The sequence below is a fragment of the Cynoglossus semilaevis genome, chromosome 9 (assembly GCF_000523025.1).
Source record: "Cynoglossus semilaevis isolate Cse_v1.0 chromosome 9, Cse_v1.0, whole genome shotgun sequence".
In the NCBI taxonomy this organism is placed as follows: domain Eukaryota; kingdom Metazoa; phylum Chordata; class Actinopteri; order Pleuronectiformes; family Cynoglossidae; genus Cynoglossus; species Cynoglossus semilaevis.
Genome location: NC_024315.1, coordinates 2,899,815 through 2,912,536, shown reverse-complemented (window position 1 = coordinate 2,912,536; position 12,722 = coordinate 2,899,815). Strand labels below are relative to the sequence as shown.

Below are 12,722 nucleotides of genomic sequence, written 5' to 3'. Positions count from 1 at the left end.
AATGTAATTACACCTGTAGACAGATGAAAAAAAGAAAAAGAAATGAAGTTTCAACTGTTGTTGGTTCAGCAAACTCAGTGAAAAAACGTATATAAATATATATATATATATACACACGCACATTTGTGTGTAAACTTAGTTGTCTTTGTCCGTTTTTCACGCTCTATGTGAAACAAATGGATCCATTCCTTTATTGGATGGTTAAGATGGAGTTCTAGTGCAGAAAATAAGTGTTTTCCATGGGACCGACATGGCTGTGAGTCTGTGGTGAATGCATCTCAGGGGTTTTATTTTGAAAAGGCTGCTTCTTGCTGTCAGCTGCTCTGTTAGTTAACCAGTTTGACACAAGGAACCGTTCACTCTCAGGATTGTTTGTCGTAACTGCTGCTGCTGCTTTTCTCTCTGAACTTAAAAACTATTTCACCTAAACTTTTTTGGATTGTGCTGGGACAGGACACCCACTTTTCCTTTTCTCATTTTGCTCCTCCCCCTCCCCCTCCCCCTCCCCCGCTTCTCACATAGGCACATGATAAAACCACACACACATGAACACAAGTACATCACATGTCGTAGTCCATGAAAATCAAACAGGGGTTTTTACCTTGTTCTGAGTCACACAATGTCAGATGACACTCTTTTGTGTGTGTGTGTATATATATATACAGAGAGAGAGAGAGAGAAAGCAGGACTACTGAAGGAATATAATAAGACTTTAGGGATTAATTACTTTACTTTGAATAATAATAAAAAAAAACAGAAAAAATTATTAGAGGTGAAAAAATATTCACTCCAAAAAACCCCAAAACAAAACAAACAACAAAACAAAAAGAAATCTACCAAAAATGATCAGTAATTTGTAACAAACGTTGCCCTCCTAAAGGCTCATAATTCTTTTCAGTTTAATGGATCAGTCGTTTGTGTATTGACGAGCTGTCGGAGGCTCAGTTTGAGGGAAGAGCTGCTTGGCAGCCAATTATTATCTTTGACTAAATGATAGTTAATTATTTGTGATTACAGTTAGTGCAAATTTGATTTTGGGACGTGGCCATGCCAGGTGTTTTAAAACGTGGCATTTTCAACGTGATGGGTGATGTCAGCAAAAAGGGGGCAGAGTTTTTCTGGGATAATATTAAAACACAATCGATACTGCCCCTCCCCCCATTCGAGGAAAGATTTTAGGTTATGATGACTGATGGGTTATATAATGGTCAAGATGGAAAGTTGCCCAGGGCAACACCTTGTCAAAGGGCAATTTCCACAGTCTGTGTTATTATGTCACTCTTTTTAAAAGACGAGAATGGAAATGGGTGCACGCACACAACACGTTTGCACAAACATCATTTTCTTCACCAGATTGGTTTCGTGAGAATGAGAGAGAGAGAGAACAAGGGCAAACCTACAGTTTCTTTGTCTGCCATGACCAATGAGGAGACTGAGCCAGGTGAAATTTGGAGAATTAAACAATGCTGATCATTATGTAGCCATGACGGATTAAACCAAACATCGGTGTGACACACACACGTAATTATTAAGAGAACTTGAACGCAGGGTTTCTGTGTAAAACTGTGTAAAAGTTTACAGAGACTTTGTCTTAGTTTTCATTTTCCCTTGGAGTATCAGCTATGGTTGGTCTGCCGAAGGAAATGTCCCGACAATATTAGTGACTTTTATGAAAATACATCAAGTATTTTATAAGTATTTTTATGTTCCGTGTTTTGTATTGATTATCAAATCTTATGGTGTTGTAAATTTTACTCTGGTACATACGACCAAATATTATCAAATATGTGATTATCGCTGCTAATGTGAAACACTTTTCAAATTTTTATAGTTATATTTAAACCAGTGACAATTGCAGGTGTAGTTTTATGTTTTAACACCACACCTACTGGCAAAGAGCGACGGTATGGAAGACATTTTTTTTTTCAAAGGGAAATTCACACCAGTGCCAACTCCAACTCTGGTATCACCTGTATTTTCCCAGCCTGGGATCAATAAATGCTATCTACCTATCTACCACACCTGACATCAACAAATATTATCTTAAGTATCTGCTACGTGTTTGGCAGGACTTCCTCTGTCTGAGCTACACGTGTGTGAGTGTATGTTTAGAGTAAACTGAAAGGGTAATGGAGTACTGGGAGTAAAGTCCTGCTCGGCTTTTGGACCTTTGAAGGAAAACGAAAAATGTATCACTTTTGTAGTTGAAGTCCTGACCTCAGGAGAAGAATGTACTTTCTTTTGTTTCCCTCGAAGTCCTGACCTCAGGAGAAGAATGTACAATCTTTCTTTTGTTTCCCTCATTTCACTCAAAGTCGCCCCGACCTTGGTTGACCGTCATTGACATGTTATCTAGATAGTGAAGGCGGAAGTGGCGCCGTGGAATTATCTAGGTTACTATTCAGGTTTATCTGGTAATTCATTTTAATTACCTTTTATTTCCCTGACAAACAAGCAACATAATTTACGGTTTTACGATGACAAAGGTCGAACGCCATTGTTGATTCAGTGAGTGACACATCTCGTCAGCATTGAAATTAACGTGAATGTGGTTTTTCACATCCATTTAATGCGTCCGACCTAGATTCCTCCTTTATTAAAGTGTTCATTAAACATGGACGCCGCTGGATCACTCTGATAGATCTGTTGCCAGCCAAAGGTGAAAAGTCACGAGTGAAGGCTCTCTCACGTCATTGAGGGCGCACACAGTAAGTGGGTTGGGCGACACTTAAAGTGACAGTGGCACTGCAACGCTGCCTGATCGGTACTTAACAAAACGCTGACAATGATACGGTAATTTCAACTTGAAAATTTCCATACTGATTGTTTTGTTTTGGATTTGCATATCTGGCACAGACGCTCAAATCTGACGTGGAATGCGGGTGTGTGAGGTTGAACTTTCTTCTTTAACTCGCCCTGGCCCAGTGATCTGGTTTCTGGTCTACAATTCAACTTCACTGACAAGAGGTCACTGTGGTGCTTGAGTCGGTCTGAGTTACAGTATCCTACACCACTAATGGATGTTCATAGTAACATATTCAACAAATTAAAAAAACTTTATTAAATCCATAGAATTACAATAGCCACAGACCGACACAGGTGAGAACCTGCTCGGTAGAGATATCATTTTTCGGTGCCCAACCCTTGTCATGTAGAATCTCTACTGAAGTACTACCTGAAAATTGCACGCAAGTCACTGCAGTTTTTAACAGCTAGGAGTTAAAGGTATGTTTTCAAATGTATCTTCTGACGAGAAGATACGGGAAACAATGATGAATATTTATTAATATTTGAACCACAGATTTTCATTATTCCATAGATTTTCATTATTATTACTTTTTATTTAGTGTTCGCAACAGAACAGTAACAACAGAAGTTTTTTTTTATATAATTTTTAAAAACATTTTACTTCAGTTTATTGCAGTTACACCACTGCTTCAGATCTGGTGACTTGAGCGTGCTGTCGTACAGTTCATCTGACTGACCAGAACAATGCTTTTTATTCATGTGATGCTACTCATGTCGGGTGAATGAATGTACTTTTCAGTGTGTGTGTATGTGTGTTATCACACAATTCAATTCAGAGGAATGTACTTTTCAGTGTGTGTGTATGTGTTTGTATCACACAATTCAATGGCTTCATCATTTCAGAGGAAAGACAATGGATATGAGAAAAAAAAAAGTAATGACCCAGTTTTGTGTCTGTAGCCCAGATTAGTGGGTTAGACCCTGGTCAGCAGTGACATACAGTAAGTTTATTATCAACCAGAATGATGTGGAAATCCCATTTGTTAGAAAAATGTTTTCGCAACATGTCATGACATGTCCACATCACAGTAGCCTTAACAGGACGATGATGACATGCACAGTTCTTTACTTAATCACCATGTTAACAAGTACGCAGCTTTGCAAATCAATTATTCGTGAGCAACAACATCAGACAATGGTTTTGGGGTCAGTTTGCTGTGTGGTTTGCATTCATATCCCTGACCTATTAAATATTTAAAAGTGAGCGTGGCCTTGTTTTGACGAACATCCGGCTTTAGGGAGCGGGTCAGGTACGCAGCAGTGAAAACGCCCACTTCAAATGAATCACAAAGCAGGAAGTAGTAGTTTTTAAAATGTGCCACGAAACCAACTGCTCCTTGTTCCTAATTTAAATTGTCTTCATACGTAGGGATCGATATTTATACTTTAGTTGGCAATAGATGAAAGACAAAACATTTTAATAAGCTATATTTAAGAGGTAACAATAAAGAGGTAATAACATCCCATTCATTTAAAACTCAAATGAGCACCTAACTAGCTTAGCGTTTAGCTTAGCTTTTGTTTTATATTTATGAGTAGCATTAATGAAATGCGTCTGGGTGAAAAAGTAAATACAATTAATTATGAGTAGCATTAATGAAATGCGTCTGGATGAAAAAGTAAAAGTAAAAAATATCTTTTGTTCTTATAACGTTTTGATTTGTTTAAGTTCAGTGTACAGTAAAAAAACAAACCTGAACACATGTGACCTAAATCTCGGCTTAAACACCACAAGGTATGCTTTCCTTCTAGTGATTAGGCCGGAAACCTTAGCAGAACAAAAATGTACTAAACACTAGACACTGAATTGTGTAACATGCCTTGTGTCAGTACAGAAGGTATGTTACACAATTCATCCAACGGCATGTAGTATCAGAGTAATTGTTTCACTCATTGTTGGTTTGAATGTGACTTTAAATGGTCGTTACCAACATGAATGGGATTACTGAATATTGACAATGGCCGTTAAGCTTCTCTCGTCTGCACAGGTTCATGTTTGATGATATTGACAGTATTAGATCAACTCCCAGTGGTTTGTGACCTCAGGAGGTTATACACAACATTTGTGCAGACTCTTAGCAGCACAACCAGATCCAGTCCACACTCTGTATTTGAACAATGACAGCGATGCTGTAAGGTTGTGTGAGGACATCTGTCAGTGGCCTCACCTTTTCTTAAAGCTGAGGTGTATTTAAAGAGCTGTATGTCGTGTCGCGTTGTGTCATGTCATCGACTAACTTTATGGCTTCATCTCCTCACCTGTACTCAGTTAGGTGACGCTGGCTCAGTTTACACAGTCCTTAGGTGAAAGACAAGAGAAAATGCTGAGTCAAATTCTCAGTCTACTGCATCACATTTCCCTCCCTTCCTCCCTCCCCCTCCACCCTTCCCCCTTTACACCCTCCACTCCAACCCCTGAGATTAATGGTGTTGAAAATGAGAGTGCATCACATGTGCCGGCGCACTGGGACAGACAGTGGTAACAGCAGCTAGCCTGGAGGCTCACAACCAGAACAAGCAGCTGCATATCCTCACAGCAGGGCATACAGTGAACACCTTTCTGCTAGTCATAGATCTGAATGATGATGATGATGAGGAGGATGATTACTGTCTTTGAGTAATAATTTTACTGAGGAGACTAAACAACAACATTTTTTTTTTTACTACATAACAAAAATAATTCTCTTTTTCTTTTGTCTGCTTTGAAACAAGAAATACTTCTGGAAGTGAAGAGTGTGACGATACATAAAAGACTCTTTTTCACCACAATATTTACAGACTTCTTCTGCCTTGTGTACATCCGATGATGTAGCATGTTAGCTAACCTAACATCAAACATGTCCACTTCCCACTTGTGTAGCTGCGGCTCTTTGGTGGTTAGGCAGAATGGTTTAAACACCACACTTCACATCACAGTCATTGTTTAACTAACTGTGGACTGTGTGATTGACATATTGTCCCCTTCTGTGGGTTTCTGTTGGTCTACGTCCCAATCTGTTTCTCTTCTGGGGTTGTTCCCATACACACATGCTAACCTGTTAGCATACAGATTTCAGCCGTGTTTATCAGTTTAGGGACTCATTAAAGTACCATTGCTGGGCCAAATATAACGACACCTATAACTTCATTTAATTCTAACCTTTAATGAACTTAAACCTCAAGGTCTAACGATAGCACGCAGGCCTAAGAAGTGCACGGAGCAATGGAAGTGCATGAAAACTCACTTCTTTTTTTAAGATAGCTTGGATCTATTTTGAGATGGGTAATGATACAGGACAGACACTAGAGGACATTCAGACCTGTCAACTCGTCTTTTTCACACCTCATTGGTTCGAGGGAAGATGGCACTGATAAAAGGTTACGGCGGCTCAGACCATAAAGGAATAAGCTCATTTAATCTACGCTCAGCGTGTGTGGCTCGGCTTCTCAGTACTCTCCATTGACGAATTGGATAATTGATCTGATCTGACCTGGTAGAGTGGAGCTCAGTTTGCCTGCAGCGTCTCTAAAGCCAGCTCTGTATTAAAAACCAGGTTAAATTTTTGGTGTGTCAAATTGTCACTGTCAACACACCTACTGTATTGATCAGCCGTGTTGACCTGGATTAGAGTCAGAACATCCAGTTTAAAAAAAAATTAATTCATCTTTAACCCAATTTCCTAATGAACCTTATACATGTTTATTGTAATAAGCTAAACTGGTAATAATTTAATACCACAAATGTTTTATAAAAGTTAAAAAGTAAATTGAACCTTATACATGTTTATTGTAATAAAGCTGTTAATAATTTAATACCACAAATGTAACTTTTTTATAAAAGTTAAAAAGTAAATGTTTTTATTTTATATTAATATTGTTATTGTATGAATACAATAATAATTTTATTTTTTTAATTATTTATATGTTTTTTTTTTATTTGTTAATCCACAGCTGGTAAACATATTAAATACTCCCTCAATTACATTTATTTTTTTTACTAAATAAAGACAGGTGTGTGGATAAATATCAACTTAGAGAAATTTTAGAAAGGGATTTTCTTTTCACCATTCGCTGTGGTTCATGGAAGAGTTCAGAGTGGAGGCCGTGGTCACAGACATCTAAACACACCGTTTAACTCACTCTCTTTGATAATACAAAATAGGTCTCATTCAGCAAATTAGTCACGATGTTTGAAAAGACAATTTTCTTTTCCTGCATCATCCATCAAGGCAACCAATTACAGCTGTTCTGGTGTGATAAAAAGGTTCATTCAAAGGCTTGTTGGTCTTGGCCTGACGCATGAGCCAATCAGGGCAGAGCCACGTATGACACCAGGTGAAGTCATTGTTGTTCTTCTCATCCTGCCCTCAGCCCTTGACCAATGACCAGTGGTTTATAGCAGAGGAAGATGCTAGTTCTTGTTTTTTAAAGGCATCTCACTTGAGTAGAAGACTTCATAATATCATCTGATGGAGACAATAAAAAAGAAAATGATTCACTGAACAGCTGCACGTTGAACAAAGGCTCCAGAAAATGTCGGTTCTTTTTGAAAAGGAAGAGAGCGAGTAGACGGAGCAGACAAACTTGGCAGAGAGACTGAGCGCACACAAGAACGTAGAAATGTGTTCCAAAATCAATACAGCCTACTAATATTTGATTCTCCAAAAGTTGGAGGTATCCACTGGCAGACGTGGCACACACACACACACACACCTGAAACGCTCCTGCGTTGTACATCTGCAGAAGTGTCTCAATGAGAACTCGGAGACAAAGAGCAACACGTCCGATAACAAAATATATCTAAAATACGGGGTGTCGTACTTAATAATGCGCAGTATGGCTGTGGTTACAGTGGTGCCTTACAGCAGGAAGGTCAGCCGTTTGCATCTGTAAAGCAGCCATTCGTTGTAGAGGTTTCTACTGTTTCCAGGAAAAATGTATTTATTATATATATATTTATATGTCAAGTACAATATTTGCATATATCTCCCAACAGCTGTGATTGAAATTCAGAAACTACTGCGTCTCACCCTCTCTATAATTTTGATGAAGTGTTGTGCACTTTCTTTTTTTTTTGTGAAACACTTGATCGCAGTCTCTTGAAGGAGTTTAATCTGACTTGTAAAGGTGTTATGTCTGGGGAGGGAAGTGGAGAAGTGGAGGAAACAGAAGGAGGAAGGGTCTGGGCGAGTGTCTGCTCACAGAGACACTAAGACACAGCCTCAGAGCCGGGCCTTTGTTTGAAAGACTGGCAGCGTGTGTGTGTTGTGATGTAACATTTATCGACACCACCCGCCCTGCAGCCTGACAAGTGGGCAGCGGCTCAACTTTACATACCACACCACATCTGCAGGTATAGCCAAAATCTCAGGGAGATTTTTTTTTTATTTCTTTTTCCTTGTTGTCTGCTGCGTATGAAAAAGTGAAGGCTAGAATGACAGTGTTTATGCAGCTGACCTAGAAAAAGCTCCTGGTGTAAATGCACATTTATTTTTGATTTTATAGTCCATCTGCACTTGCTGCGGCTGCAGTATGTCCTCTGTTGGCTGTTTACTTATCGCTGTATTGAATGTTGTATTTGAGAGTCTCAGGGGCCGAATATTTACGGTGTTTCTTTTTTCTTGGAGGTTTTTATTGCAGAAAACACAGCGCAGGACATATTGTGTTGACTGTATGGAATCAAGTTTATATTTATTTATTTATTTTCCCCAAACATTGAAAATACAATGCATCCATTGTGCAACCAGTTTAAGCGGCAGATGAAACTGATGCCAAAACCCTGCTAATGTGATCAGGGCCTGCAGGAGTGACAGTCATTTAACATCAGTTAGTTTAATTAGCCTGTTTGTTTTAACCTGTGTAGCCAAGACGCTGAAGACAAACAGAACAGGTGAACTCCACATAGAAAGTCCCTGAAGACGAGAAGGTAGAACGACCAGTTCGTACTCAGTTTACAGAGAAACTCTTGTCTCATCTGTCGCGGGGGTTACGTTCCAAGACCTCACGTGATAGGCTAAAAACTGCGAAGTTGAGACGCGATAGTTATTATATTATTTACCTGTGGGCTTCGTAGGGCGTGAAATATGAGAGAAAAAAAAAACTTTCACAAATCTTGTTCACCCGTATGTACAGGTAGTTTCTTGCAATATCCCGTATGTATGTTACAAAATGTCATGTTTCATGTTTAAAAAAACAAAGTAAATTTTTTCTTCTTTGGCTAGAATATATATATATGTAGATATGTATATATATTTATATGGTCAGTAATTTTAGTAATATATTCATGTATTATGCATATATATATATATTACATATAGATGCTGAATATATACGTATAACTTAAATACATATATAACTAAACTTACAGTACTAAGCATACACATAGATATTACATATAGATGCTGAATATATACATATAACTTAAATACATATATAAACTTACAGTACTAAGCATAAACATAGTATATATGTAAATATATATTTTATATACAGAATGAATATGACTATATATACAGTATATACACACAGAATATATATTTATATAAGTTTAAAGTTTCATTTAAAGAGTTTGCGGCCTAGGCCAAGATAAAAGGGCGAATGTTTTCCGTCAGCAGAGTTATTTGCTGGAACTTTTCAGTTTCACACTCACTTCATGCTCTTTCTCTAATGGAGCCGCTGTTATATTTACCAGGTCTTTATAGCAGTACCTTGTTGTAAACAGGAAACACCAGATTACTACACAACTGTCCATCTGGACATTAATGCTTAACAGAAGAGCAAATCTATTCCACCAGCCACAGACAGACTGTGTTGTTCACTGCAGGGCTCAGTGTAAGCCTCGCAGTGAAAACTCACCCAGATTCAGCAGACTGAGTGAGACACGGAGAATCTGTCTGGGAAAAAAACACACACACACACCGTTTCCTAAACTTTTATCGACGGCCTGGCGTTCCTCTTCCTAAACACACAGATCTTTAACACTAAAGTGTTTGACAACTGTATTCTCTGGCTGTGCGTCAGTTCATTTTGATCGCCTCCAATGATGCAAGCACCCCGGTATTGATTCTGTGCTTTATGTTTGTTTGCCGATTCGCTCCATAATCTAATTATTGCGGCACAGCTCTCTCTGAACCTCTGGCATGTTTAAAGACGGTTGGTTTGAAAAAAGGTGAGGAATAAAAGGGAATGAGAGAAGGAAGGGAAGGAGAGGGAGGAGGGTCGGGGGGACAGGAATAGGAAGAAGCCAAAAAGAGATGTGTGTGACTGTGTGTGTTCATGTGAAAGACAGAGAGATGGATGGATGTTAACACAGTGGAGAAGGTTACAGACAAAGTCAACGTCACCTGTTACTAATGCACACTGTCCTTGGCAGCTGCACATGAACCGTTTTATTCTGAGAGATTCAGTCTGGATTATTCACACGCTGCTGTTTCTTCACTGCAATATTTCATCAGAGCAGAACCAAAATTGAACAAACCCCGAGTCTCTTTTACCCCCTAAAGAAAAAGGTCAGAGGAGAATGTTCATCTTTTACACGTAGCAAACCTCAAACATCGTCCTCCAGAACGTTACGTCTTACTGCAGCTGTCAACGTAGATCTAGTGCGGCTAGAACAGGCAACTCCATCACTGCTTTCTCGCAGCTTCGCTTCGCCTCACGTATGTTACATTTCGATTGCGGGTTTACAAAGTAGAGCAGATGTAACAGTAGGAGCTCGGTGAAGAAATATTTTCCAGGAAAAGTTCCTTTGTGCTGCAGCCATTCATTCTAATCCTTCTGAAGGTGGACTGTGGACCGGGGGGACAATGCAGTAGTGAACGGGATTAGGCTTCGAATGAACTAGGTCAAATTCAAATAATTTAAAATAATACATAATACATGATCATTTTAACCACCATATCCACATTTTATTTTCCTTAATTAATTTAATTTGTTTTGATAAATCCACAGAACGACTTTCTTATCGTAAAACTTAGCGGCTAATTTGGACTTATCTAGCATTTGGTCATTATTCACCAGCTAAATGTTTTTTTTAAAGAATTAAATACTTGCTCTAGCATTTGGTCATTATTCACCAGCTGGTACTTTAAATGTTTTTTTAAATAATTAAATACTTGCCATATACATAAGACATGTTTTTTTTTTGTATTTTTCACTCTGGGATGTTCTGTCTCTAATCTAGGTCAACTCACCTGATCTGACAGTGCTTGCACAGCAGCACAAACAAAAAAAAAAAAAAGAAAGAAAATTAAATCTAAAAGCATCAGAACTAAACTACCTGCTGCCTTGTAAACCCAGTCACCTCAGACTCTCTGTTCACAGACACAGTTAATGTGAACGTGTGTGGATTCGAGCGGTGCCTCTGGTTCGCATCAGAAGCCGTGACTCTACAACAAGACAACAAGTTATAATGCTAACGATGGATGCTCAGTGACACACTTCGCCTTCTGCAGCAAATGGCTTTAATCCGCATAACTCAGTGGAAGTTCCTCAGCAGGAGGTGCCGATTATGGAGATCATACAAACAGGCCTGTGTTTTTTTGAAAACACGAGATAGATGAAGGAGCTCAAGTTCTTCCAGAACAGCAGCTGTGTTTAGCCCACAACAAACGGGGAAAAACTCAAACCATGAAAAACTGCAATCATTTACACGTTTCCTTATTTTTGTTAAGCAGGATTTTTCCTTTTTTACCAATTTGAGGCTTTTATGTTTTGGTGTTTTTTTGGGGGAAGAAAAAAGAAACATGATTACCGTGCTAACAAACATTCTCCTATTTCAGAATCAGGACTTAGCATCAGTGAAGCAGAACTGTCACATGAGCGTAAATAAGCAGCAGGTGTTTATGGGAAATTATTTTCTGTTTCCCTGAAGGATTTGATGGTGACAGATCTATTCATAGCACCCTGGCACCTCTTCTGATTTTACAGTAGCTGGAGTTTGTATACTTTGGCCATGGATCCCAGTGAAATGGACCTGCTTCACACTCCAACATGGCTGTTGTGACAGGCTGTCTCCTATAAAGACTCTCTGGACTGACAGACCCCGGGGCAGGCTACATAAAGAAGAGGCAGTGGCACATCGAGCGGCCATCAATGTGCTACATGATGCCAGAGAACTGGATGAAGTGTGCCATTCTGGTCCTGGTAGAGGAGACATATACTTGATGTGATAGATAGACAACTTTCCCCATTCCACTCAACTGTATGTGTTTCCCAGAAAAGAAGAAGGAAAAAAAACTGCTGTGTTTCCCTGAGCTGCTCGTCCGACAGGACAGGTTGGGCAACAGTATGAGAGGGAACTCAAAACAAACAATTCATTAAATGTGAGGCTACATGAGATATATGCATAAATATATGTCAACATATATTTATATGTATATATTTTTAACAAAAATATATACATATACTGTGTACTATAAAAATATATTTATAAATATATACAATTTTTGTATTTTACAATATTTGATTATATTTTATATGTACATATATATGAACCAAAAATATAGAGGGGTTCCTCGGTTTAGGACGTCCTCCACGTAAAGTCCGACATTGAGCTTTAACTCTCTCTCTCGGACTCACTCACACACACAAATATACATAAATAATTTCCCGACATCCTTTCACACCACGATGCCCTCCCACGGTTGACACTCACCCACCCGTCTCCATCTGAGACCCGTCTGCCATGTTTTAAATATTAATACCAGGAGTTGAAAAGTTCATGTATTTACACTAATTTTCAGAGTTGCAGACAGAGAGGTGTGTTGTGTCGTGTACACACTGAGAGGAAGAGTAGCACAGGGTGGAAAGGAAAGGAAGTGGAAGGAGCTCCACATCAACAGCAGTTCCCTCTCAAGGAAAAGTGTGGAAGATATTCTGGGCCCCAGGAGTACAGTATATGCCGGCTGTATTTGAATATGATGTAGTACTGATGG

At 38.9% G+C, this 12,722-nt stretch overlaps 1 protein-coding gene across 2 annotated transcripts in view; it reads left to right on the top strand.

Annotated features, from left to right (window-relative positions):
- Positions 1-12,722, top strand: part of nr3c2 (nuclear receptor subfamily 3, group C, member 2) — a 62,596-nt gene that overhangs the window by 10,194 nt on the left and 39,680 nt on the right. The window lies entirely within an intron of this gene.